We start from the raw sequence: 26,141 nt of genomic DNA, 5'->3' as shown, positions 1-26,141 counted from the left end.
GGAATAAGTATCAAGGTGTTATGACTAGAGGAAGACTGGTAAGTGAAGAGGTATGCTTAATTTCTCAAATTGAACCAACAACTATTAATGAGGCATATGAAGATAAACGTTGGATTAAAGCTATGGAAGATGAATTGGAACAAAATGAAAAGAATAACACATGGACATTTTATCTTGGGCCTAAAAACAAAAATGTAATTGGAACTAAATGGGTATTCATAAATAAACTTAATGAAGATGGTAAGGTAATTAGAAACAAAGTAATATTAGTGTGTAAGGGATATTCACAGAAAGAAGGAATTGATTACAATGAAACCTTTGCATCGATAGCTAGAATTGAGGCACTCAGACTATTCTTATCTTTTGCAACACACAAGAACTATAAAGTATATCAAATGGATGTTAAATGTGCATTTCTTAATGGTGATCTTGAAGAGGAAGTCTACATTGAACAACCTAGTGGATTTTCTTTAACAGATGACAAAGATATGGTTTGCAGGTTAAGGAAAGCTTTATATGGATTGAAGCAAGCTCCTAGAGCTTGGTATGCTAGATTGGACAAATATCTTTTGAAGTTTGGTTACACTAAAGGTTATGTTGACAGCAACTTATATTACAAAGTAACTAATGATGACATCTTGGTTATTGAAGTTTTTGTTGATGATATCATTTTTGGAGGAGGAGATGGATTGTGTAAAGACTTTTCTAATAAGATGCAGGAAGAATTTGAAATGTATGATTGGGGAGATACAATTCTTTTTAGGATTACAGATTTCATAGACTGCTAAAGGTATATTCATAAATCAATCAAAGTACTTGAAAGAACTATTAAGGAAATTCGGTATGGAAAACTCTAAATCAGTAAGTACTCCTATGACTACAACTGATAAACTATCATTGAAGGATGAATTAGAACCTATTAATCTGACAAGATATAAATCTATGATTGGAGGTTTACTATATTTGACACAAACAAGACCTGATATTATGAATACAGTATGTATTATATCATGATTTTAGAGTAATCCTAAAGATAATCATGAATCAGCAATGAAAAGGATTTTCCAGTATCTACAAGGCACAACAAATCTTGGTTTATGGTATCTTAAAGATGAAAATTTTGATTTATGTCCATACATAGATGCAAATTGGGCAGGAGATGTATATGATAGAAAGAGCACCACTGGCGGAGCATTATTTCTTGGCAGAAGATTGATTTCATGGTTGAGCAAGAAACAAAGCTGTACATCTTTATCAATAACAGAATCAGAATATGTTGCAGCAGCAACTAATTGTACACAGGTATTATGGATTAATAAAATGTTGAAGGACATAAAGGTAAAATGCAAAGAACCTATAATCATTTACTATGACAATATGGAAGCAATTGATATATAAAAGAATCTGGTATTTCACTCTAAAACTAAATGTGTTTCTATCAAATTCAATTTTCTGAAAGAGAATGTTGAAGCAAAAGAAGTAAAATTGGTTTATGTGAATACTAAAGAAAAGATTGCAGATATCTTTACTAAGCCTTTGCCTAAGGAAACTTTTGAATATCTTAGAGAACAACTTAGAGTTATACCCTTAGCAGTAGAGACCTAGACAGTTGGAGCATGGCATCAGACCGATAGGAATTAATAGAGGAACCTTTTTCCGACTTTGATGAAGGAGAGATACTTCTTAGGGGGAGTACTTGGATAAATTTGGTTATAACAATTGGTATTTGTAATAAGTTCTATGAACTGATTTTATTTGGTTTTGTATTGGTTTGGCATTTGATGTCAAAGTGGGAGAGATATCTATGGAAAAACATATTCTTTTGGGGAGAGATTATTCTTAGGGGGAGAAATATTATGTATTTTGATTTCTGGTAATTGATCTCTTTGGGAGATTGTTGGTTTTTGGTTTTTGGCATCTCTGCTTTGGCACTTAGATGGTTTTTCCATCTTGTGTTGCCATCAATACCAATGGGGAGATTGTTGGTATTATAGATGTGTTCCATTGATTTTTTCATTGATGTCAACACCTGTCAACACTTGTGAACACTTATCAGCACTGAAGATCTTTGGTTATGTTCACCAGCATGTTCAATGACTTATGCACAGTCACTGGTATTTGGTTCACCAACAGGTTATATTATTCACCGACACTAAGGATGATTTCTTATCATCTGGAGATTACTTGGTTATGTCAAAGACATTGTTTGGACACTTGGTTTTTGTGATTTGGCTATTGGTCTAATCGATTTTGCATATTTTCTGTTACCAGCAAATAGGTCTAGGTTATGGACCGACAAGCGTTATCTATTCTAGATCAGCACGACATGTTATGGAGATGATTTATTGATTGGTTATTATTGTAAATGCATTGATCTGACATGATGCATCACATATTGATTCATTTATCATTGATTTAATTATAATACTCTTAGTGAGCCGACCTACACATTTGGTCTTAGGTTTTGGTATATATATAAGTGTTGGCATTTTTGATGATTATGTTGTGATTGTCATTGATGGACACACACTTGTATTGAGATCCCCTTTATATGTATGAGCTTGTGCTCAACCGGTATTTGTTGCAATTGGTATGTTGTATACTAGTCTCTAGACTAGTGATTTTGCAGAATGTGTTTCCCGGTCTGAAGCAGCATGTCGACCCCAAGCGGTTCACAGATCACAAGTGGTACGAGGGAGAAAAGTGGCACAACACATTCTTACCAGTCTTCATTTGTGACAAACTGGCAACTGATATTCTGTATGAACCAGTAATACTCTATGATGAGTTACCAACCGACATTTTGTGATGAGTTACTAATCCACCGATTGTTTGACGGTGCCAACACATTGACGGTGATTCTTGTGTCATGTTAATAAGTATGTCTAGATTCATTGAACCTAAGAAATTGTAATGTAATCCTATCGGACCGACATGAAATCAGATTCCTTTAAAAGGACATCATGTCTAGGGTTTTAAGTTATTGCTAAAAGGGTTAATGTTAAGCTAGGGTTTGAGGTGGAAGTTGAGTTGTTGTGAGAACAATCTTATTTGAGAAGATCAATTTGTAACTGTGAGGGAGAGAGAGAGAAGACTGAAGTAGTGTTGGAATGCATTAGTTGTGAGCAATACTAGATCTAACCAAGTAGTTTGTGCTATTAGATAGATCAAACACTTGTTGATTACTCACATATTTGACAAGTCTGTAGCCCTTAACCGAGTAGACCTCAAAGCCTTTGTAAAATCCTCTAACAAGGTGGTTCACACATGTGAATCTAAAATCCTCTAACAAGGTAGTCTTTAATCGGACTTATCTCCTAACAGAGATTGAGATTCCTAATAGGATCTATTCTGGTGAAGAACATTGTAAGACCTTAACCGGTCTGACCTTAACCGGTCTAGTTTCTATTCTGCAGATAGTGACTTATGAGTTCCATCTCACCATGGTTTTTCCCAATTGGGTTTCCACGTCAAATATCCTCTATTATGGTTGTATTAATTTTGTGGGTGAATGCTTTATTCGCATTTTGGTTTGCATGTGTGGTAACCGGTTTGACTATCAGACTACTTTACTGGTTTATCTTTATATTGTGTAAGTGTTTTTGTGCAGTAGTTTTTGGCATACTAATTCATCCCCCCCTCTTAGTATTCATCAATAAGATCTCATCTGTGAGATTGATATATAGAAAGGTAATAAGGTATTACAAGGTCATAATAAAGTATATGCAAATATAACCAGAGCTATACACACAGATATCATTTGAAGATTCAAGGAAGGTATGAAGAAGACAATCAGAGCTTAATCGGTACTAGATCCAACATATGAAGATGTTATTTTGAGTAGTACATTATCATTGGATTTAACCATCCAATTGTAGTCAGTGTGACTCCCATTTTGTGATTGAGCAGTGAGCTCTAGGAAGTTGGCCTTTCTACATATGTAGGCCTCATTTGTACACACATACTATCTACAGTAGTATCATTTGATTGTGGGTAAGGTTTCCCACCATGGTTTTTTTCCCTTACAGGGTTTTGACGTACAAATATCTATGTTATGTGTTGTGGATGTTATTTGTCTTTTTGTTTCATGCATTAAACTTTACTGGTACTGTTATTAACTATTAAACTGTCAACTGGCATTAAGTTTGGTTTACTAGTATTATGCATTAAGTTTGGTTAAGTAATATTTGGGTTGAAATTAATTGACAACTGACTCACCCCCCTTCTCAGTTGCCTCCAGGTCCTAATAGTCAACAACACAAAAGGAAGACCCCCAGTGAGGAATTCCTTTGCAAGACCAATGCAACCTAACTGTTATGTTTCAATCATGGTTATTGTTACCGGTGTAACGAATTTGGGCATAGCATAGCTGACTGTAGATTAACCAATAAGCCCTCTATGAGTTATGAAAGTAGAAATCCTTTTAATGCACTCTAGGATATGAATGCTATTAGTTATTAGTACAATGGATATGGTCATAGTAGTTTTTAATGTAGGAAGTATAAACTGGTGTCCTACAATAATTTTAAAGATTCAACTTTAAATGAAAATGTGAAATGCTATAACTATCAAGAGTTTGGAGATATAGAAAAGTTTTGTAAAAACAAGAAGATAAAGCAGAAGAAGACAAATCTTGATCAAGAACTGATAGTTGAATTGGAGCACAAAATAGCAGATGACAAGAAGAAGGAAAGCAAACTGGTATGGATTGAGAAAGAAAAAGAAAAGGCATAATCAAGTCTAATAGTCTAGACTATATACATGTTGAAAGGAAAAATCTATGGGTTGTAGATAGTGGCTGTTCCAACCACATGACTGATGATAAAAAGAAATTTATCAAACATGAAAACTAGAATGGTGGTTTAGTAAGATTCAGAGACAACTCATCCATCAAAATAAAGGGAAAAGGTACTTTAAATATTGATGGAAAATTGAAGGCACATGATATATATTATGTGGAAGGCCTAAAGCACAATCTGTTTGTTTTGTGAGTCAAATGTGTGACAAAGGTTATAAATTCACCTTTGACTCAATCAGTTGCTAGATAAAGAAAGGGAGTATTGGGCAAGTTGTGGCAGAAGGAAAAAGAATAGATAGCAATGTTTACAACTTGAAGGAATGCTATGAGTCCCAATGCATGATAGAATAGGTTGATAAAAGATGGTTATGGTACCAAAGATTAGGCCACATAAAATTTGATAACTTAGTTGTAGTAAGAAGAAAGAGGTGTGTGAGGAATATTCTACCCATCATCAAACTGGCACATTTTGTGATGTATGTGTGAAAGGAAAGCATACTAAGGTGAGCTTCGGGACAAAAGAGCACAACACCTCAAGACCACTTGAAATTGTGTATATAGATCTGTGTGGTCCAACTAGGACAAGAACACTTGTCGGTGAAAGATATTTTATGCTCTTTATTGATGATTATTCAAGAATGGCATGGTTCACTTTCCTGCAAGATAAGTCACAAGCATTTGATAGATTCAATATCTTTAGGAAGATCATGGAGAAAGAAAGTGGCGGCAAGCTAAAATGTCTAAGATCAGACCGGGGTGGAGAGTTCACATCAAATGAATTTGAAGTTTATTGTGAAAAACATGGAATTGGAAGACAATACTCAGCCCCTAGGACACCACAACAAAATGGTGTAGTAGAAAGGAAGAACACGATAGTTAAGGAGATGGCTAAAACAATTTTAAATAAGGTCAATCTGCTAGACACATATTGGAAGGAAGTTGTTCATACTGCTACAAATATGTCAAATTGGGTCCAACTAAGAACAAACAATAGAATGACATCTTATGAGTTGTGGTATGACTAGAAATCGTCAGTCAAGTACTTCAAAGTATTTGGAAGCAAGTGTTTTATCAAGAGAGACATTGATGGTCTAGGTAGTTTTGACTCCAAGAGTGATGAGGGAATATTCCTTGGTTACTCATCTAATAGTAAGGCCTACAAATGCTACAACAAAATACTAAGAAGAGTCATTGAAAGTGTGCATGTAATAGTTGATGAGGATGTGCACAAAGGAAGTCAACCATAGGTAAACCGGTATGCTGATTCTGGTGATGAAGGAGAGGAAGCTCAGTCAGACAATGAACCAAAAGAAGCATCCAAGAATGTTCCCCATTGGTTTTTGCAAATGAATCACCTGGAAGAACAAATTCTAGGAAATAAGAGTGATGGTGTGCAGACTAGAAGAAGACTTGCCCGAAATGATGAACAAGTCAACTTATGCCTCATGACTGAAGTAGAACCTAAAACATTCAATGAGTCCAATAAAAGACAAGAATGGATGAATGCCATGGAGGAAGAACTACAATAGATTGAGAAGAACAAGACTTGGGAATTAGTCCCTAGATCAGAAGACAAGAACATAATTGGCACCAAATGGGTCTACCAGAATAAGATGAATGGAGAAGGTAAAATTATTAGGCATAAAGCTAGACTGATGTGCAAAGGATACTCTTAGGTAGAGGGAAATGACTTTGAAGAAACATTTACACTGGTAGCTAGATTAGAAGCAATTAGGATGATTCTAGCCTTTTTTGGCCTACAAGGGTTATAAACTATATCAAAAGGATGTAAAATTTGCCTTCCTAAATGGAAATTTGGAAGAAGTGTACATGAAGCAACCCGAAGGGTTTCTGCTACATGATGATGAAACCTTTGTGTGTTAGTTGAAGAAGGCCCTGTATGGCTTAAAGAAAGCCCCTAGAGCATGGTATTTGAGATTGGATCAATACTTGAAGGAGCCAGGATTTAAAAAGGGGAGTGTTGACAGTAATTTATACATAAAGAAAGATGGAAACCACATGATCATTATGGTTGTGTATGTAGATGACATTATTTTTGGAGGCAATAACGACACCCTATGCAAATAATTTGTTGATCAGATGCAGTCAAAATTTCAGATGTCAATGCTTGGTGAATTGACATATTTCCTTGGTTTGTAGATATTATAGCAAGATAAGGGAATCTTTATCTCACAAACCAAGTATGCAAAGGATATGTTGAAGAAATTTCAACTGGAGGATTGTAAATCGTTAAGTACCCCCATGGTGATTAGAAGCAAATTAAGCAAGAATGATAAATCATCGGTGGTGGATTAGACATTGTATAGATCCATGATAGGAAATCTATTGTATCTAACTGCTTCTAGATCAGATATAGTATAGGTAGTGTGCATGGTGGCCAAATTCCAAGCTATACCTAAGTAGTCGCATATGAATGTTGTAAGTAAAATATTTAGGTACCTCCAAGGAAGACTTAGTTATGGATTTTGTTACCCTAAACAAGGGGAATTCATCTTGGAAGCATACACTAATGCTGATTAGGCAGGTTGCATTGATGACTGGAAGAGAACAAGTGGTGGTGCATTTTTCCTAGGTGACCAATTGGTCTCATGGCATAGCAAGGAGCAGGACTCAGTCTCTCTATCAACTGCTGAAGTAGAATGCATTCCTATTGCTACATGTTGCTCTTAGGTTATTTGGATGAAGAAGACCCTCAAAGACATATAGGTGGACATCACTGATCCTATTCTCATTTGGTGTGATAATTCTAGTGTAATCAACATAGAAAAGAATCTCGTGATGCATTCTAGAACAAAGCACATTGCTATCAAGTATCATTTTCTCAGAGAGAAGGTTGAAGGATAGGAAGTAAGGATGGATTATGTCCCTACTGGAGAAAAAGTAGCAGACATTTTCGCCAAACCATTACCACTAAGCACCTTTGAGTACTGGTGCAAGAGCACCCTTCTAAGGGCTCCCACCATTTGTTTTTGTTGTGATTTTGTTTCTTCATGAAGCCATGTAATGTAATAAGAGCCAAGAGCTCACTGGTTTTGTTTAGGTCCTAGGTTCACAAGTCTAGGTTGAGTTTTCTCTTGGGGTTGAGGGAATGTGGGCCTATTGATAAGTTTGGGGTCCTTTTGGCATGGTTGTGTCCAGAGGATAGCCTAATGAAGGCCTACAAGCCAAGAAAAGCAACATTGCAAAAGTTGCTTAAAAGTTACAAAAAGTTGCATGACAACTTTTTAAAGTTGTCGTGCAACTTTTCCACCAAATTGGTCATAACCTTAGCTTGGCATTCGAAACCCTAAATTTGGCACAAAAATTGAGGCAAAGACATTATAAATTGTTGCAAACCCTAAAATGATGGGGCAGATGTTAGATTGTATGGCCAAAGGAAAAACACCTTGACAATGACTATTTTTTTGTTGCCAGTCAGCACAAATGGAGCATTAAAGGATTTATAATGGATTGTTATGGAAACTAAAATATGTTGAGAGTATTTTATAGTGTTTATACTTTCATTTTGAGCATTTAGATTAGGTTTTGTTTTGTAGGTGTTGTGTGCTTTTTAAATATTTTGTAATTACCTCTTCACTATCCAGTTTTGGACTGCTTTGAGAAAATGGGTTGGTAACTCCTATGCCCATTATGGAAACACCATGAAACCATGGGGTATAGGAGTATAGACCTTTTATAGTATCTCAGAGGAAGTAGGGCCCTAGAGAATGTAGGAAAACCTTTCAAAAACCCACTCCTAGGTAAGAATGGTCTGTGCCTGACTAGGAAGGGTCAAGGTTGCAGAGGTTCGTGAGAGGAAGGAAGGACAAGCAAGGAGGCACCCTTTGGAGGAGTTGAAGAGGGGTGTGTGGAGAATCATTGGTGAGAAGGAGGAGCCTCCATCAATCTAGACAAGGTGGTGAAGATAGAAAACCAACTATGTGACCCTAGTAGGCCTAAAAAACCCCTAAAATCCCTTAAAACCCCTTAATTTCACCTAGGGCATTGTACAGACACTTGGGGGCCCAAAACTAGGAAAATCCTTGAGCCTTTGGTAAATTAATAGTAGTCCCTTTGGGAAGTTTTACAAGTTTTGGCATTGTTTGCAAGAGGAAGCCCTAAAAGTCCAGAATGGAGGCCTAATAGGGCCAGATTCCTTGTAGCCCTATTTTGTAGGAAAAAAGAAAAATTGTGAAATTGGTAACAAGAAGGAATGTCAAAACCTCTTAGGGGAACATGAGTGGTTGGAGAAACATGTCAAAGACCTATCTTATCCTTGCTAGGACCTGAGAAGGTGTAGGAAGAGTTAAACCCTTATTAGCCTATCTAAGGGTTTTTGAAGCTTGTGAGTAGGTGAGAGCTTAGGAGAAGAATCACATGTTGTTGGTGGGTGGATTGGGAAAGGTCAAGGGATCCCACAAGAAAGGGAAGACCTAGAGACCCTAGGGTGTGGTTGGAACACCTGGTGATCGTAGGAGAGGATCAAAGAGCATAGACTAGGCTAGTCTATCCCAAGCCCATTCCCATCAGATTGGTATCAGAGCCAAGGTAAAGATTTGGTGGACTATGCATGTCACTATATTCTAGTGAATCAGTAGGGGAGAACATAATGGTCACTAATGTAGAGCTAGCTAGGGAGGTAGAAGAACAAAAGGAGAAAAATAGACTTCTTGAAGATGCTATGAGTGAGATAAGGGACAAGCTGCAAGAAGTGGTTAATCAGAGGGCACAAGAACTCTGGGGTGTAGACACCAAGGATAGAGGCAAGAAAGCTATTGATATAGATGACATCATACTTGAACCAGACCCCTTAATCAATGAAGAACCTTTTGTAAAGGCCATTAAGACTTTGAATACAAAATCTTTTGAAGGATTGCCACTTTTTAGTGGAAGGATGGATATTGACACCGTCATGGAATGGATTGAGGGTATGGAGAACCATTTTAAGTGTGAAGGTGTAATAGAAGTCCAAAAGGTTAAGGTTTCCAAATCAAGACTAAGGGGAGCATCCTTGACATGGTGGAAGTACTTGCAAGAGGAGAGAATTAGCATGGGGAAGCTACCTATTGCAAACTGGAAGGCCATGGTGAGTAAGATCAAGGAGAACTACTTGCCAGAGGATTATGAAGTCCAACTTCATAAGAAGAGATTGGGATTGAAGCAGAAAAATCTTGATGTGGCCTCTTACACAGAGGAGTTTTAGAAGCTTTGTCTTAGATCCAAAATCCAAGAAGAGGAATCTATCAAGTTGGCTAGGTATCTAAGTGGCCTAAAGTGGAACATCCAAGAGGAGATAAGCCTATGGACTCCTATCACTATCCAAAAATGTCATCAGCTTGTTGCTAAGGTGGAAGAGAGGAACAAAAGGAAGGGAGACTCCAACAATAGGGGTAGAGGTAGAGGTAGAGATCAAATGAGTCACCGAGGTGGTTATCAAAGCAAGGCAAATGAGCAAAGGAACCAAGGAGAGTCCAAGTTGACTGAGCATAATAGTGAAACTAGTGTCAGAGGAGGCCATTCTAGAGGAAGAGGTGCACAAGGAGGTCCAAATAGGGGCAGAGGTAATGACAAGGGTAATTCCTACTTTGCAACCATGAAATGCTACAATTATGGTCAACTGGGACACTCGACCTATAGATGCCCTGACAAGCTTACCCCATCAAACAGTGGAAAGAGGGTTGCTTATGCCCATGAAGACACATCAAATAGAAAAACACCTAAGGTGGACCATATTGAATCAGAAATTGGAGAAAATCTAATGTTCAATAGGGTCTTTATAAGACAGCCGGCTAAGGATGAAACTAAGCATAGCAGAGTATTGTTTATGGTGAGATGCAAAATCCTTGGTAAGGTCTGGAAGGTGATAGTTGATTCAGGGTCAACTGATAACATCATATGAAATGAGGTAGCCAAGAAGTTGAAACTCACAAAGATACCCCACACTAGTCCTTAAAAGGTGACAAGGTTGAATCAAGAGCAGAGTGTGCTTGTCAATGAACAAACTTGGGTGGAGTTTTCTATTGGAGGGTACAAGGACAAGATCCTTTGTGATGTGCTACCCATGGATGCTTGTCATATGCTGCTAGGTAGACCCTGGAAATTTGATAGGAGTGTGATGTATGATGGAGAGGAGAACTCCATTTCCTTCAAGAAGGATAGCAGAAACTTTAAGATTAAGTCTCTGACAGAGAATGATGAGGGAACCTCAAGAACACCTAGTGTCTTACTTAACACTGGTAAAGAGTTCTTACACCTACTGCATGAAGAGGAGATAATGGGATGTGTCATCTTTGTGAAGCCAAAGGAGGAGGAAGGTAAGTTGGAGATAGAGGTACCTAAAGAGGTAAAGAAAATGTTACAAGAATATAAAGACATAGTGAGTGATGGAGCACTTGCAACACTTCCACCAAGAAGGTCTATAAGCCATCAAATAGACTTTATCCCCGGTGCATCCCTACCCAATAAAGCAGCACATAAGCTCACACCTGACCAAAATAAGGAGGTGGCAAGGCAAGTGCAGGAGTTGTTAGATCAAGGACTGATCAAGAAGAGCATCAGCCCATGTGCAGTCCTGGTAGTGCTAGCAACAAAGAATGGAGGGAAGTGGAGACTTTGCACTGATTCAAGGGCAATAAATAGGATCACCATAAGATATAGATTCCCTATTCCTATAATAGAGGATTTGATGGACTGTTTAGGGGGTGCCATGTAGTTTACGAAGTTGGATCTTAAAAGTGGTTATCATCAAATTAGGATTAAGGAGGGTGATGAGTGGAAGACCGCTTTTAAGACCACAGAAGGGTTGTATGAATGGCTTGTGATGCCATTTGGACTTTCCAATGCCCCAAGCACCTTCATGAGGTTGATGAATGAGGTCTTGAAGGACTTCATAGGCAGATTTGTGGTGGTGTACTTAGATGATATACTCATCTATAGCAGAACCAAAGAGGAGCACCTTGAACATTTGAGGTTAGTCCTAGAGAGGTTGCATGAAGAGAAGTTGGCAATCAAATTAGAGAAATGTGAGTTCTTGAAGAAAGAGTTAGTCTACTTGGGGTTTGTGGTGTCTAAGGGAACCTTGAAGATGAACCCAAGCAAAGTGGAGGAAATCTTGAATTGGCCTGCCCCTAAAACAGGGATTGAAGTTAGGAGTTTCCATGGTTTAGCCCAATTCTATAGAAAGTTTGTGAGGAACTTTAGTGGCATATGTGCACCAGTACTTGAAAATATAAAAGGAGGCCTCAAAACTAAGTTCAAATGGACTGAACAAGCTAATGAAGCATTCCAATTATTGAAGCAAGAAGTAGCCACAAAACCCATCCTACTCTTACCTACTTTTGACAAGCTATTCACATTGGAGTGTGATGCAAGTGGAATTGTAGTAGGGGGTGTATTGAGTGAAGAGGGAAGGCCTGTGGAATTTTTCAGTGAGAATATTAATGAGGCAAAGAAGAGGTATTTAGCATATGATCTAGATTTTTATGCACTAGTTCAATCTCTCAAGAAGTGGAGGCATTACCTACTCCCAAAAGAATTTGTGGTGTTCATGGATAACTAGGCTTTGAGTTACATTAACACTCAAGAGAAGCTTAGCAATAGACATTTGAAGTGGATGGAGTACCTCCAATCCTTTACCTTTACCATCAAGCATAAAAAGGGGCAGCTCAACAAGGTGGTAGATGCTTTAAGCTGGAAGTTATTGACTATCCAAGAATTACAATTGAAAAGCATAGGGATAGAAGGTTTCAAGGATCTCTATGAAGAAGATGAAGACTTCTTATCAGCCTACAAGGTCTGCAAGGAGTTTGAGAATCATTTTCATGGTGAGTATGTAGATTACACTCTTCAAAATAGTCTCTTATTCAAAGGCAATCAGTTATGTGTGCCTAGAGGATCCATGAGAGAAAATCTCATACAAGAGAAACACAATGGAAGCCTAAGTGGACACTTTGGAATCAATAAAACTTTGGATCTAGTACAGAGATACTACTATTGGCCTAGGTTGCCAAGGGATTTGAGAAGGTATGTGGAGCAATGTGGTGTGTGCCAAAGGGAAAAAGGAGGATCAAGCAATGCAGGCCTCTATCAGCCATTACCAGTTCCAAATAGGCCTTGGGAGTGTGTGAGCATGGAATTTGTGGTAGGACTCCCCAAGACAAAGATAGGTATGGATAGCATCTATGTGGTGGTAGACAAGTTTCTAAGATGAGCCACTTCATTCCATGTAGAACTACTCATGATGCTAGTTATATTGCACATCTCTTCTTTAAGGAGATTGTAAGGATTCACGGACTCCAATTAAGTATTATTTCAGGTAGGGATACCATGTTCATGGGCCATTTTTTGCAAACCTTATGGAGAAGACTAGGAACTAATCTATCATTCAGCTCAGCTTACCATCCACAAACTGATGGTCAAATTGAAGTCATTAATAGGGTGTTAGGAAACTTTCTAAGGTGTCTAACCAAGGAGTATGGGCAGACTTGGGATCTAGTTATTTCACAAGATGAGTATGCCTACAATGATAGTGTAAATAGGACCACTAGAAGGAGTCCTTTTGAGGTTGTCTATGGAAGACACCCTAGAGGGGTGTGTGAACTAAGAGAACTTTGTTCTATGGAGATGAAGAGTGGGCAAGTAGATGACTTCACCCAAACCATCAAGGAAGTACAAGAACAAGTCAAGAGAGCCATCCTAGAGTCTACTCAAAAATTGAAAGCTAAAGTGGATGAGAAAAGGAGGGAGGTTCAGTTCAAAGTGGGTGACTATGTGATGGTCCATTTATGTAAAGCTAGAATGCAAAACAACAAGTCTACTAAGCTACAAATGAAGAGGGTAGGACTTTGTAAAATTTTGTCCAAATATGGTGAGAACGCCTACAAGGTGGATCTTCCTTCAGATTTGGCTATATCACCAGTCTTCAATGTTGCTGATCTAATATTATACAAAGGTGAAATAGTAGGGTAGACTAAGAATCAGGCCAAGGTGTTGTAGGACTTAGATGTGAATGCCTTGCCTCAAGTGAAGCAGCCCATAGTAGAGCAGATCTTGGAGTCAAGGGTGAAGAAGTCCACTAGACACTAGGTCTACATGGAACACTTGGTGAATTGGGCAGGTCAACCTTTGTCTTAAGCTACTTGGGTTGAAGAGGGCAAGTTCAAGAAACTTGGTATTGATCTAGCTCTCATATCTCCCCTAGTTCCTTAGTTTTGTACAGAGGGGAACTGTAGATGCCTAAAAATGGTCAACGCTTGTGGAGTCATACTTTAACATTTGTGCATTGCTTTATTTTAGGGTTCTTGCATCATATTAACATTTATTCTATGTTGCACATTTGGTCTTTATCATTTGCAAGCATCAAGTCCTTCTTCTACATTCCTCATTTTTATCGCTTTCAAATTAGGTCTTGTCGATAACAATCTTTAGTCATGATTTTGGTCGATCTTATCCTGTCGCATCAATGTGCGTGCTCATTTATCATCATTTTGGACATCGTCAATTCTAATCGATGATAGAATTAGGGTTTTGTCCTCTTGTCAATCTTTCAATCATCTTTAGCTTGTTAGCAATCATTTGCGATTATCAACTTGTCAATCTCATCATTTTGCTATCGATTCATCATCGATCCTTGTACTTGTCAATCTTGTCATTTTGTGATCAATTCATCATCGATCCTTGTCCTTTTCAATTATGTCAATTTGGATAGATTAGTCATTGTTCCTCATCAATTGGGGCCTATCAATTTGATCTCCTTGTCAATCTTGGTCAATTTGTCATTGATTTTTGTCAATCAATCTCAATCATTTATCAACATTGGTCCTTTGTCAATTAGAATCATGATCAAACCTACATTAATTTCTTGTTGTCTTGACCTAATTCCTTGTCCTCTTATTTCTAGGGTTTTATGATTTGTTCATTTAATCCTTTTCTTCTTCTTTGTGGGTTAAATAAATCTATTTATTTAGTCCTAGGTCTCTTTCATGAATTAATTAATGGATGAAAACCTATTAATTAATTCACCTAATTTCTATTTCATCTTTTTCCTCAATTTTCTAATTTTCTAATTTCTCCTAATTCGTAATTTCTATTTCTCCTATTTTCTTTAATTTTTCTAATATTTCCCCTAATTTCATTCCCTCATTTTATCCTATGTTTATGCTTCCACTTGCCATAATTTGTCATAATTTGTCATGCATTTTGCATAGCAACTTGTCATAATTTGTCATAATTTGTCATACTCCTTGCATAGCAAATTGTCATTTGTCATAATTTTGCCATTCTTGATTTGAATTTCCTTTCAAATCTCTTCATGCTAATCTTGTCCTCTCTCCAATTTGTCTATAAATTGGATGATTTTCTTCAATGAAAGGGGGCATCAATCACATTTTCAAAATCAATCACATTTTCAATCAATAAACCATGCTTCTAGTATCCTTATGCTACAATTTTCATCTTGTCATCTTGCTTGCTTTCATACTTTGCTCTTGCACTTGTAGGTGAGATCCACAAAGAAGATAATTTGAAGGAGAAAGAAGGACAATGGAGGTCAATTGAAAGAGACATTGGTGATGATTTTTCATTTATTTTGAATGTCTTATTTTCAATTCTTCGATTGATTGTAATAGGATTTTATTTCATTGCAATTTAGCTTTGTGATTAGCTAATATTTATTGCTTTGATGCATTCCATTTTTCCTAGTTACATTTTCTGGTGAACCCAACGTGAACACATAAATCTGACAATTTTGTGAGTCTGATATGTGCATTGAGGTTTTATCCATGGATTTGTTTTTGCATGCAGGTTTTTGGTGGTAATCCATTGTTGCATGCAGATTTTTTGGACTAATCCATTGTTGCATGTAGGTTTTTTGTCCTAATACATTGTTGCATGTAGGTTTTTTAAACTAATTTGTTGTTGCATGCAGGTTTTATGTGAGCAATTGTTGTTGCATGTGTATTTTTTGGACTAATCCATTATTGCATGCAGGTTTTTTGCACTAATATGTTGTTACATGCAGGTTTTATGATAGGATCTATTATTGCATGTGTGTTTTATGGAGTCTAAACAATGATTTATGCAGGATTTCTTAACATGCAATGAACAACAAATCTTGACATAGCCTAATTAGGAGGTTTTAATGAACAACAACTCTTCACATAGCCTAATTAGGAGGTTTGAATGAATCCTACAATTCTCACATAGTTTTAATTAAGATTTGGATCAAAGAACAACAACAAATTCCATATTTCATGCATGCAAAGGGTTTAAAATAAACAACAAATTGCATTTAATCATGGCTTAAATTGATTGAATCTTTTTCAAATTAATGTGGAATTAATCTCATCTAGTCTTAATTAGGATGCAAATGAATCAATAAACTCATTTGATTTTCTAAAGGTCAAAAAAATCAATGCTTATCATGTCTTTTTTTTTTTCATTTTGATTGCATGTTTTAACCCTTAGAACTAGGCCTGCCTCCCAATTTGCTTGGCACTTTGCATAGACATTGGTGAGAGGGAACGACCCAAAGTGGTGACAGGCTAAAGCCAATCTCTTCCGAACCACTCTAGATAACTATGGATGCAACGAAAGTTGTAGACAATGGGTGCTGGAATGGTATTGCGATGATTTATTTGCCAGATCAATACCCACTCGAACGGATGCCCTTACTAGAATCTCTTGTTTTTAGATGCCAAAATCCTTCTATCTATTGGCTTAGGCATTGTGATATGTGCATGCTGAAGACACCTCTCATGTACTCCTCAGTTAGAGATAACAAGTTCTTGGGAAGTGATGCCCCTTTAACTCGAAGCTTGGTATGCCCAAGAAGTGAGTGCACTATAAGGGGGAGCCAGTGCTACCATGCATCTAGCTATCCGACTGAGTGTTGTATTTTATGGTTAGAGGATTCAATAGATATTGCCCTTGCTAGCCATAGGATTTGTTGTGAATGTGCTTGATTGTCTTGAGTCAAAGTCAAACAAACATTTTGTCTTCTGTGATTGTCAAAGGTTAAATAAAAAAAACAAACTTTCAAAAGTGCTCATAATCAACTTGGGTTTTCAAAATCAACAACCTTCAATTCAAAACAAAATCCAGACAAAAAGTCCAAATTTGTCCAAGTATTCATCCAACATTTGAACATGGCTTGTCAAAACATTGAATATATTTGTTTCAAAATTCATGTCACTTTAGGCTAGGTTTTGCATAGTCCAACTTAGGTCCTAGGACATATTGTCATCTTCCTTCATTTTAGTCCTTATCCTTGCAAGTGTCCTCATTTTTCACTTAGGTTCAAAAATCATTTCCACAGGTTTGCATTTCATTGTCATACCCAAGCTAGATTTCCATTTTGTTTTGATAATCATTGCCTGCTTGCATTTAGTCTTAAAATTTGGTTTGTCAAACTTGAAAAATCAAAACTTTGGATGATACCCTAAGTTGTTGTTAGGGAGTCTTGACCTTGTCTAAAATTTGTCCTTTTATTAATATCATTTTTTGTCAAACCTAGCTTAGTATCCAAGCATATAGGTGAGACATTATCAATTTGTCCTATTGTCATTTGGTCCTTTGTCCTTTAAGGTCTTGGCTTCATTTCAACTTCCCAAGGTTGAGTCTTTAGGTTTGCATTCCAAAATTTTTGTCCAAACCTTGAAAAACAACAAAAACATAGGTTGCATTCTTGCCATAGATTGCATTGTCATCCTTTTAGGTTGCATTTGTCAATCCCATTAGTTGCATTGCATAGTGACATGTTTGTTGAAATTAGGTCTCAACCTTCTTATGAAGCCATGTCATCACAATTGAGAAATCAATCATATCAATCCAATCTCTACATTTCTTAGAACTTGGATCAAACTTATCATGATGATGTAAATGTCCAAATACAAAAACTAGAGGAGAAACTAGCTCAAGAAAAGGAGATTTTGGAACAAAAAGTGAAAAACATTGAGAAGAATAGATCACAAATGTCCAAAATGTTTCAAAAATTTCCAGGTCGAAATCCAAATATTGAGCCAATTGATGTAAGATCTCTTATCGAACAATTAAACATACTAGATCTCCTCTCACAAATAGAGATGATGAAACAATTTCAAGAAAAGAGTCAACAACATTATGTGCCTTCACAACAAGAACAAGAAGGTGTTTACTATCAATCAGATTTTCAACCATCACAACCAATTGTTCAATAGTTCGAACATTTCAAACAGACACAACCAATGGTCCAACATATACAACCAACACAACTAATGGTCCAATTTCAACAATATGTCCAACCAACTATACAATGTCAACAAATGGTTCAACCAATGGTGGAATATCAACAAGTTCAATCAACATATCAATGTCAACAACCACAACCAAACATTCAAAAACAAAGGTTGCAGCACACACTAAGCCAAATTTTGAACATGTCAAACCAATTTGATCAACATGTAGTTCGAAATCAAAACATGACATCAAACCAGAATCAACTCCTTTCCAAACAAGTTCAAATTCTAGATACAACTATGTCAAAACCTCGAAAGAAAGGTGGCCTTATTAGAAAAATCTTAAAGAAGTCCTAAGTGATTTTCCTGAGGATGATCAAAATCATACACCAATGTCTAGAAATGGCTCATCCATCCATGAAGAATTTGACCCTCAATTTACCTCCACTTCCCCTCCCATTCCATCATATTTTGAAGTTTCACAAGAGCAATTTACACCATCACCTCCAAATGATGTATCAAATAATGCATCCTCCCAAGGATTGTTTGCCACAAAAATATATGCTAATCAATTCATTTATACAAATCCCTTTTACTATTTGGAAATGCAAGATTTAATGCCATCAAATGCTTCTCTTTTAGAGAGTCCCATTCAAATTCCATCCCCTTCATGCCAAATCATTGATTCCTTGTCAGAATCCTCCATGCATATCCAAAGTCCAACCCCATGTCAAGAGGATAATTTAGAGCATGAAGAAACGTGTCTTGAAATAGATCAAGATCAAGATCCTGAAACCTTATCATCCCATCCAATTGTTGACCAGGATCCCATTTCCCCAGACACTCGCAATGATTCCATTATTCTTGTCCATTCTATCCAAGAACACAATATCCTTTCAAATCCCATTGGCATTCCACTTCCTAAGAAAGATCAAGATATCCCTTCCATCCTTTCCGATGATCCCATTAAAAGTCAAGAGCAAAGCACCTTTAAAGAGGATTCCAATGATCTTCCTCCTTGTCAAGATCAAATTATTCCTTTAAATCCTCCACAAGATCTTTTTGTTCCTCCATCTCCTTGTCTTAATGCTCCATATACACTCCAAGATCGCATTTCTTTTGATGATCCCATTATTTCTCCCATTCCATCTCTTGAAGAGCCTATCATTGAACCATGTCCACTACACAATCCTAGTCCCCCTCATGATCCTAATCCCCTTCATGATTGTAACATGTCAGTGCAAGATGTTCATGAACCCTTGACATTCATAATGGGTTCTTCCACTTTGGTGCAATTCGATCCACTTCAAGATCTCATTATTTCTCTCATATCATATCCACCTCACAATGGACTCGCGTCTTCTTCCCAAAGAGAAGAGTATCCTAAAAGTCAAGATATTCATAAAGGCAAAGGAGTATACCTTCATGAGAAAGAACCCCTCCATATCAAAGAAAATATTAAGGGTCATGGCCTCAATGAAATTCCTAAAGACGTGGGTACCCCTACTAAATCCAACATCCCTCCAAAATCCAAACATATCCCTTCCCCATCATACTTTCCATCCATCTTAGGTCCTTATATCCCTTTGTCCTCTATGCAAGGTTAGCAAAGGCACACATCCTTGAGTAAATTTCATCAATCCAAAAGAAGTCCATTTCATTCATATCCATCCATGCATTCCTTTCCCCCTCCAAGCAATTTGGATGCCAAGTGTAAATGTCATAAGTCTAGCAATCCACATGTATTCAAGGATCAACATGTCCAATATAATCGACATGTCAAAACAAAGAACAAATTGATCTATAAAGAAAAAGAAATATCCAAAAGGCCACAAAGGCCCACTAAGCAAAATAAAGTAAAGTCAACATATATATGGGTTCCTAAATCCCTTGTGCAAGTAATGCACTCCAAGGAACCACAAAAGCATGAAAAATCAAAAACTATGTGGATCCCTAAGCAACTCCTTGAAGCACAAAAGCCTAAAGAAACATCCAACTTGGCATCCAAAGTCACTATTCCTCCATCCAAACCTTCCAAGTCTATTCCTCCACCACCTTCTTCATCTGTTTTGGGCCCTTATGTCCCAAAATCCATAGCCTTTCCTTCGTCAAAATCTCAATATCCAAAATACATTTGTCCTCCATCAGTCCATCACCCCTCAAGGTGTGTGCCAATGTTGATCTTGCATTCATTTCCATCCACTGAAGCCCAATTATTACAATACCCTATCTATTTTCCATCCTTTGATCCCTTTGATCTAATCCTTTGCATAAATCCTCACCTTAGTTTCATCTTATTTTCCATGTCCTTATCCTACCAATGTCTTTGAGCATACTTTTAAAGGTCATGGTCCATTTTTTTCAAGTCTACTATCCAAACAAAAAGATGCTTGAGTCCTTCTTCCATCCCCTATCATGTGTCCATCTTCTATTGAAAAAGTCAAAATACAAAAAAAAAAATTAAAAAAAGTGAACAATTGAAAAAAAAAAAAAGACAAAAGAAAAAAAGTAAAGCAAAAATAATTCATCCATTGGTGAAAACTTGGAAAACAGGTGCCTTGGACAAGTACTGTGATGAAAACCTGGCAAACAGGCATCATGTGTAATCTATGAACTTCTTGCATACCACACCTTGGGGCAGGTTTCCTCCTTCATATCCTATTGCACTTCATTATCCTATCATACCATGTCATACTCCTCCATTATCCTATTGTCCCTCAGGTCCATTTCCTCTTTCCACCTTTGATCTTGACAAGGCTGAGGATCTTCATGAGCATCATGCATCTTGTTTGCAGCTTTTAGTCCATCATAGCTTTTGGTCATTTATCCATTTGCTTATTACAACCTTTCATCCATATTCCCTAGCTTATTGCAACTTTCTGCCACTATCCCTTAGCCAATCCCGACCTTCAGTCCATGTCCCTCATCCATTCTTGGTCTTGCTTATCCTATCCATATCTTATCACTATCCATACACTCTTTCTATCCCTTCATCTTGATCTAACATAAGGATTTGAAATGCAAAACATATTTTTCAAAAACCTCTTGACATGTCCCTCATGCCATGTCACTACTTTACATTGTCATATCCAGTCTCTTGTCCCATCATGCAATAGCCCTTGAAAATTGCATCCGCATTGTCTCCATAATAAAAGGCCATTGTCTTCCCTCTATCCACCGTCATTTCAGCAAGCCTATTTATTCACCTGTCATATTCCTTGCCTTGCTAGACACTGTGGGCAAAATCATAAAAATTGAAAAATGTCCTGAAATAATTCAAAAACATTCATATAATGTCCTGAAAAAATCCCTAAAATTGAAAAATGTCCTGAAAAAATCCCTAAAAATAAAAAAAATGTCCTAAAAAAATCCCTAAAAATAAAAAAAATGTCTTGAAATAATCCAAAAACATCGAAATAATGTCCTAAAAAATTCCCTAAAAATAAAATAATATCCTTAAAAAATCCCTAAAAATCATATAATGTCCTGAAAAAATCCCTAAAAATCATATAATGTCCTGAACAAATCCCTAAAAAGTCAAATAAAGTCTTGAAAAACGAACAAAAAAAATTGTTAAAAACTCAAAATTCCTACAAAGTGAAAAACATCAAAATCCAAAAATAATTTCTTTGGCATTTTGCATTTTGTCAATAAATGGTCCCCTTTGTGCATAGACAGATCGCTGATCATACATCCAATGACAATCTATCAAACATTGTGCTTTAATGAAATCACACATTAACAGATAAACAGTTCGACCAAGCAAGCATTCAACCTAACCACAATTGTCACATCAATCAAAATAGCATCAACATTACCATTGGTCCTTGTCAACATTATCAAGGGTCTTATACATGGTGTGGTATTCTCGAAACTAGACTGTGTCTTGTTTTCGATGGGGTACCGCATTCCCTGAAACCAGACACCATGATCATTCTTGTTTTCCACTTTTGACAATGATGATCAGACTGTTTGTTTGACTTGGTTGAATTTGTGTGTCTTATCTTTTTACTAATTTATCTTTGGCTTCGATCATGTTCCTATGTTGCTCGAGGATGTCACTGAGTGATTTAGAGTGACTGGGATGGTTCATGGTCCCTTTCCTTTTTTGTTGTGTTTGCCGTTTGTGGAATGTTTGTCACAAACTGGGCCAACTATATCATTGAGTGTCTATGATAAGTATGTTTGTTTTGTGAATACCACACATACCTCGACCCTTGATGTATGCACCCTAGGATGCTTCACTCATTCCTTGTGTGTGATGTGTCTGTCTTTTCCAAAAGGGGTTGTGTTCCAGCTCTGGCCTTCAATGCCATGATGCTCTGCATCTGCTTTGCTACAATAAATAAAGGTTCTCACCTACTTATGTGCATTTGTGAAAGCAAGTTTTCCTTCATCTCTAATTGTCCTCTGTCTAATTTCTTCTTACTAACATTTCTTCCGTCAGTCTTGGCAGTCCGTTTGATTCATTCTAACCTATCATCTTCTATCATTCTTATCGATCACTTGGCCTCTTTTCTGGATTTTTCTGGACAATTCCTCGAGGGGGCATGCATATGTCATTGTTATTGTCTGGGGCATTTTCATTATTGTTCTTTGAAACAATGCTTAGAATCGCATTGTCTTAAAGAGGGGCAAAATGTAGACGTCTAAAAATGGTCAACGCTTGTGGAATCATACTTTAACATTTGTGCATTGCCTTATTTTAGGGTTCTTGCGTTGTATTAACATTTCTTCTATGTTGTACATTTGGTCTTTATCATTTCCAAGCATCGAGTCCTTCTTCTACATTCCTCATTTTTATCGCTTTCAAATTAGGTCTTGTCGATAATAGTCTTTAGTCATGATTTTGGTTGATCTTATCCTATCGCATCAATGTGCGCGCTCATTTATCATCATTTTGGACATCGTCAATTCTAATCGATGAAAGAATTAGGGTTTTTTCCTCTTGTCAATCTTTCAATCATCTTTAGCTTGTTAGTAATCATTTGCGATTATCAACTTTTCAATCTCATCATTTTGCGATCGATTCATCATCGATCCTTGTCCTTGTCAATCTTGTCATTTTGTGATTGATTCATCATCGATCCTTGTCCTTTTCAATTATGTCAATTTGGATCGATTAGTCATTGTTCCTCATCAATTGGGGCCTATCAATTTGATCTCCTTGTCAATCTTGGTCAATTTGTCATTGATTTTTGTCAATCAATCTCAATCATTTATCAACATTGGTCCTTTGTCAATTAGAATCATGATCAAACCTACATTAATTTCTTGTTGTCTTGACCTAATTCCTTGTCCTCTTATTTCTAGGGTTTTATGATTTGTTCATTTAATCCTTTTCTTCTTCTTTGTGGGTTAAATAAATCTATTTATTTAGTCCTAGGTCTCTTTCATGAATTAATTAATGGATGAAAACCTATTAATTAATTCACCTAATTTCTATTTCATCTTTTTCCTCAATTTTCTAATTTGCTAATTTCTCCTAATTCCTAATTTCTATTTCGCCTATTTTCTTTAATTTTTCTAATATTTCCCCTAATTTCATTCCCTCATTTCTCCTACGTTTATGCTTCCACTTGCCATAATTTGTCATATTTTGTCATGCATTTGCATAGCAACTTGTCATAATTTGTCATACTCCTTGCATAGCAAATTGTCATTTGTCATAATTTTGCCATTCTTAATTTGAATTTCCTTTTAAATCTTTTCATGTTAATCTTGTCCTCTCTCCAATTTGTCTATAAATTGGATGATTTTCTTAAATGAAAGGGGGAATCAATCGCATTTTCAGAATCAATCACATTTTCAATCAATCAACCACGCTTCTAGTATCCTTATGCTGCAATTTTCATCTTGTCATCTTGCTTGCTTTCATACTTTGCTCTTGCACTTTTAGGTGAGATCCACAAACAAGATAATTTGAAGGAGAAAGAAGGACAATGGAGATCAATTGAAAGAGACATTGGTGATGATTTTTCATTTATTTTGAATGTCTTATTTTCAATTCTTCTATTGATTTTAATAGGATTTTATTTCATTGCAATTTAGCTTTGTGGTTAGCTAATATTTATTGCTTTGATGCATTTCATTTTTCCTAGTTATAGGAAGTATGGTGCAGGAGCACCCTTCTAAGGGCTCCCACCATTTTTTTTTGTTGTGATTTTTCTTTTTCATGAAGCCATGTAATGTAATAAGAGCCAAGAGCTCATTGGTTTTGTTTAGGTCCTAGTTTAGGTCCTAGGTTCACAAGTCTAGGTTGAGTTTTCTCTTGGGGTTGATGGAATGTGGGCCTATTGATGAGTTTGGGGTCCTTTTGGCATGGTTGTGTCTAGAGGATAGCCTAATGATGGCTTAAAATCCAAGAAAAGCAACATTGCACAAGTTGCTTAAAAGTTGGAAAAAGTTGCATGACAACTTTTTAAAGTTGTCATGCAACTTTTTAAAGTTGTCATGCAACTTTTCCACCAAATTGGTCATAACCTTAGCTTGGCATTGGGAACCCCAACTTTGGCACAAACCGAGGAAAATACATTATAAATTGTTTCAAACCCTAAAATTATGGGGCAAATGTTAGATTGTACGGCCAAAGGAAAAGCACCTTGATTGTGACTCTGTTTTTGTTGCCAGTTGGCACAAATGGAGCATTAAAGGATTGATAATGGATTGTTTTGGAAACTAAACTATGTTGAGAGTCTTGTATAGTGTTTATACTTTCATTTTGAGCATTTAGATTAGGTTTTCTTTTGCAGGTGTTGTGTGCTTTGCAAATATTTTGTAATTACCTCTTCATTGTCTAGTTTTGGACTACTTTGAGAAAATGTGTTGGTAACTCTTATCCCCATTGTGGAAACACCATGAAACCATGGGGTATGGGAGTAAAATACCTATAAAATATGTGAAAGGAAATAGAGCCCTGGAGAATGTAGGAAAACCTTTCAAAAACCCACTCTTAGGCGAGACTAGTCTGTGCTCGGCTAGGAAGGGTCATGGTTGCAGAGGTCCGTGAGAGCAAGGAATGACAAGGAAGGAGGTACCCTTTGGAGGAGTTGAAGAGGGGTGTGTGGAGAATCATTGGTGAGAAGGAGGATCTTCCACCAATCCAAACAAGGTGGTGAAGATAGCAAACCAACTCTGTCACCCTGGCAAGCCTAAAAAACCCTTAAAAATCCTTAATTTCACCTAGGGAAGTGTACGAACACTTGGGGGCCCAAAACTAGGAAAATCCTTGAGCCTTTGATAAATGAATAGAAGTCCCTTTGGGAAGTTTTACAATTTTTGGCATTGTTTGCAAGACAAATCCCTAAAAGTCCGTAATGGAGGCCTAATAAGGGCTTATTCTTTGTAGCCCTATTTTGTTTGAAAAAAGCAAAATTTTGAAATTGGTAACAAGAAGGAATATCAAAACCTCTTGGGGGCACATGAGTGGTTGGAGAAACATGTCAAAGACTTGTCCTATCCTTGCTAGGACCTAAGAAGGTGTAGGAAGAGTTAAATCCTTATTATCCTATGTAAGGGTTTTTGAAGCTTGTGAGTAGGTGAGAGCTTAGGAGAAGAATCACATGTTGTCGGTGGGTGGATTGGGCAAGGTCAGGGGATCCCAAAAGCAAGGGAATGTTGAGAAAAATGGTGTCTCAACCTTGCATTTATGTGAGGTTACTATTTATAGTAAGTTTTCATTTGAGCATGAAATGGTACGAAACTCTCCCTGAAGCTTCTGGTTGGCTAGATAAGCATTTTGGTAAAGTTGTGTCGCAAGGTCACAACTAGTTTTGAAGATATTAAAGTTTTCGTCTTGGAGGGGTGCAATAAAATATTTAAACTTAATTTTGGGGACTTTAGAGGCTCCGAAATGCCCTAAAAAGTGGTCATAACTAGCAAAGCGGGTTACGAGGTGATAGAGAACTTTGTGAGCTTTCCGATGCTTCAAACGGTTCGTCAATCGGACACCCAGTTCTCAAGTTATGGCCTCCGGAAGTTTGTACTCCTGAAATAGGAAAAATAATTTGTATCGGATACATAAATGAGCTGTAAAAGGGAGCGACACATGTTGATATGTGCTTTAACATGTCATAGGGCATCTAGAAGGGAGATAAGGTCGGCTACACCTTATTGGGTGGTTTTAGCCCATG

This window comes from Cryptomeria japonica, chromosome 7 (genome assembly GCF_030272615.1).
Source record: "Cryptomeria japonica chromosome 7, Sugi_1.0, whole genome shotgun sequence".
Taxonomy (NCBI): Eukaryota; Viridiplantae; Streptophyta; class Pinopsida; order Cupressales; family Cupressaceae; genus Cryptomeria; species Cryptomeria japonica.
This window is presented reverse-complemented; position numbering follows the sequence as displayed.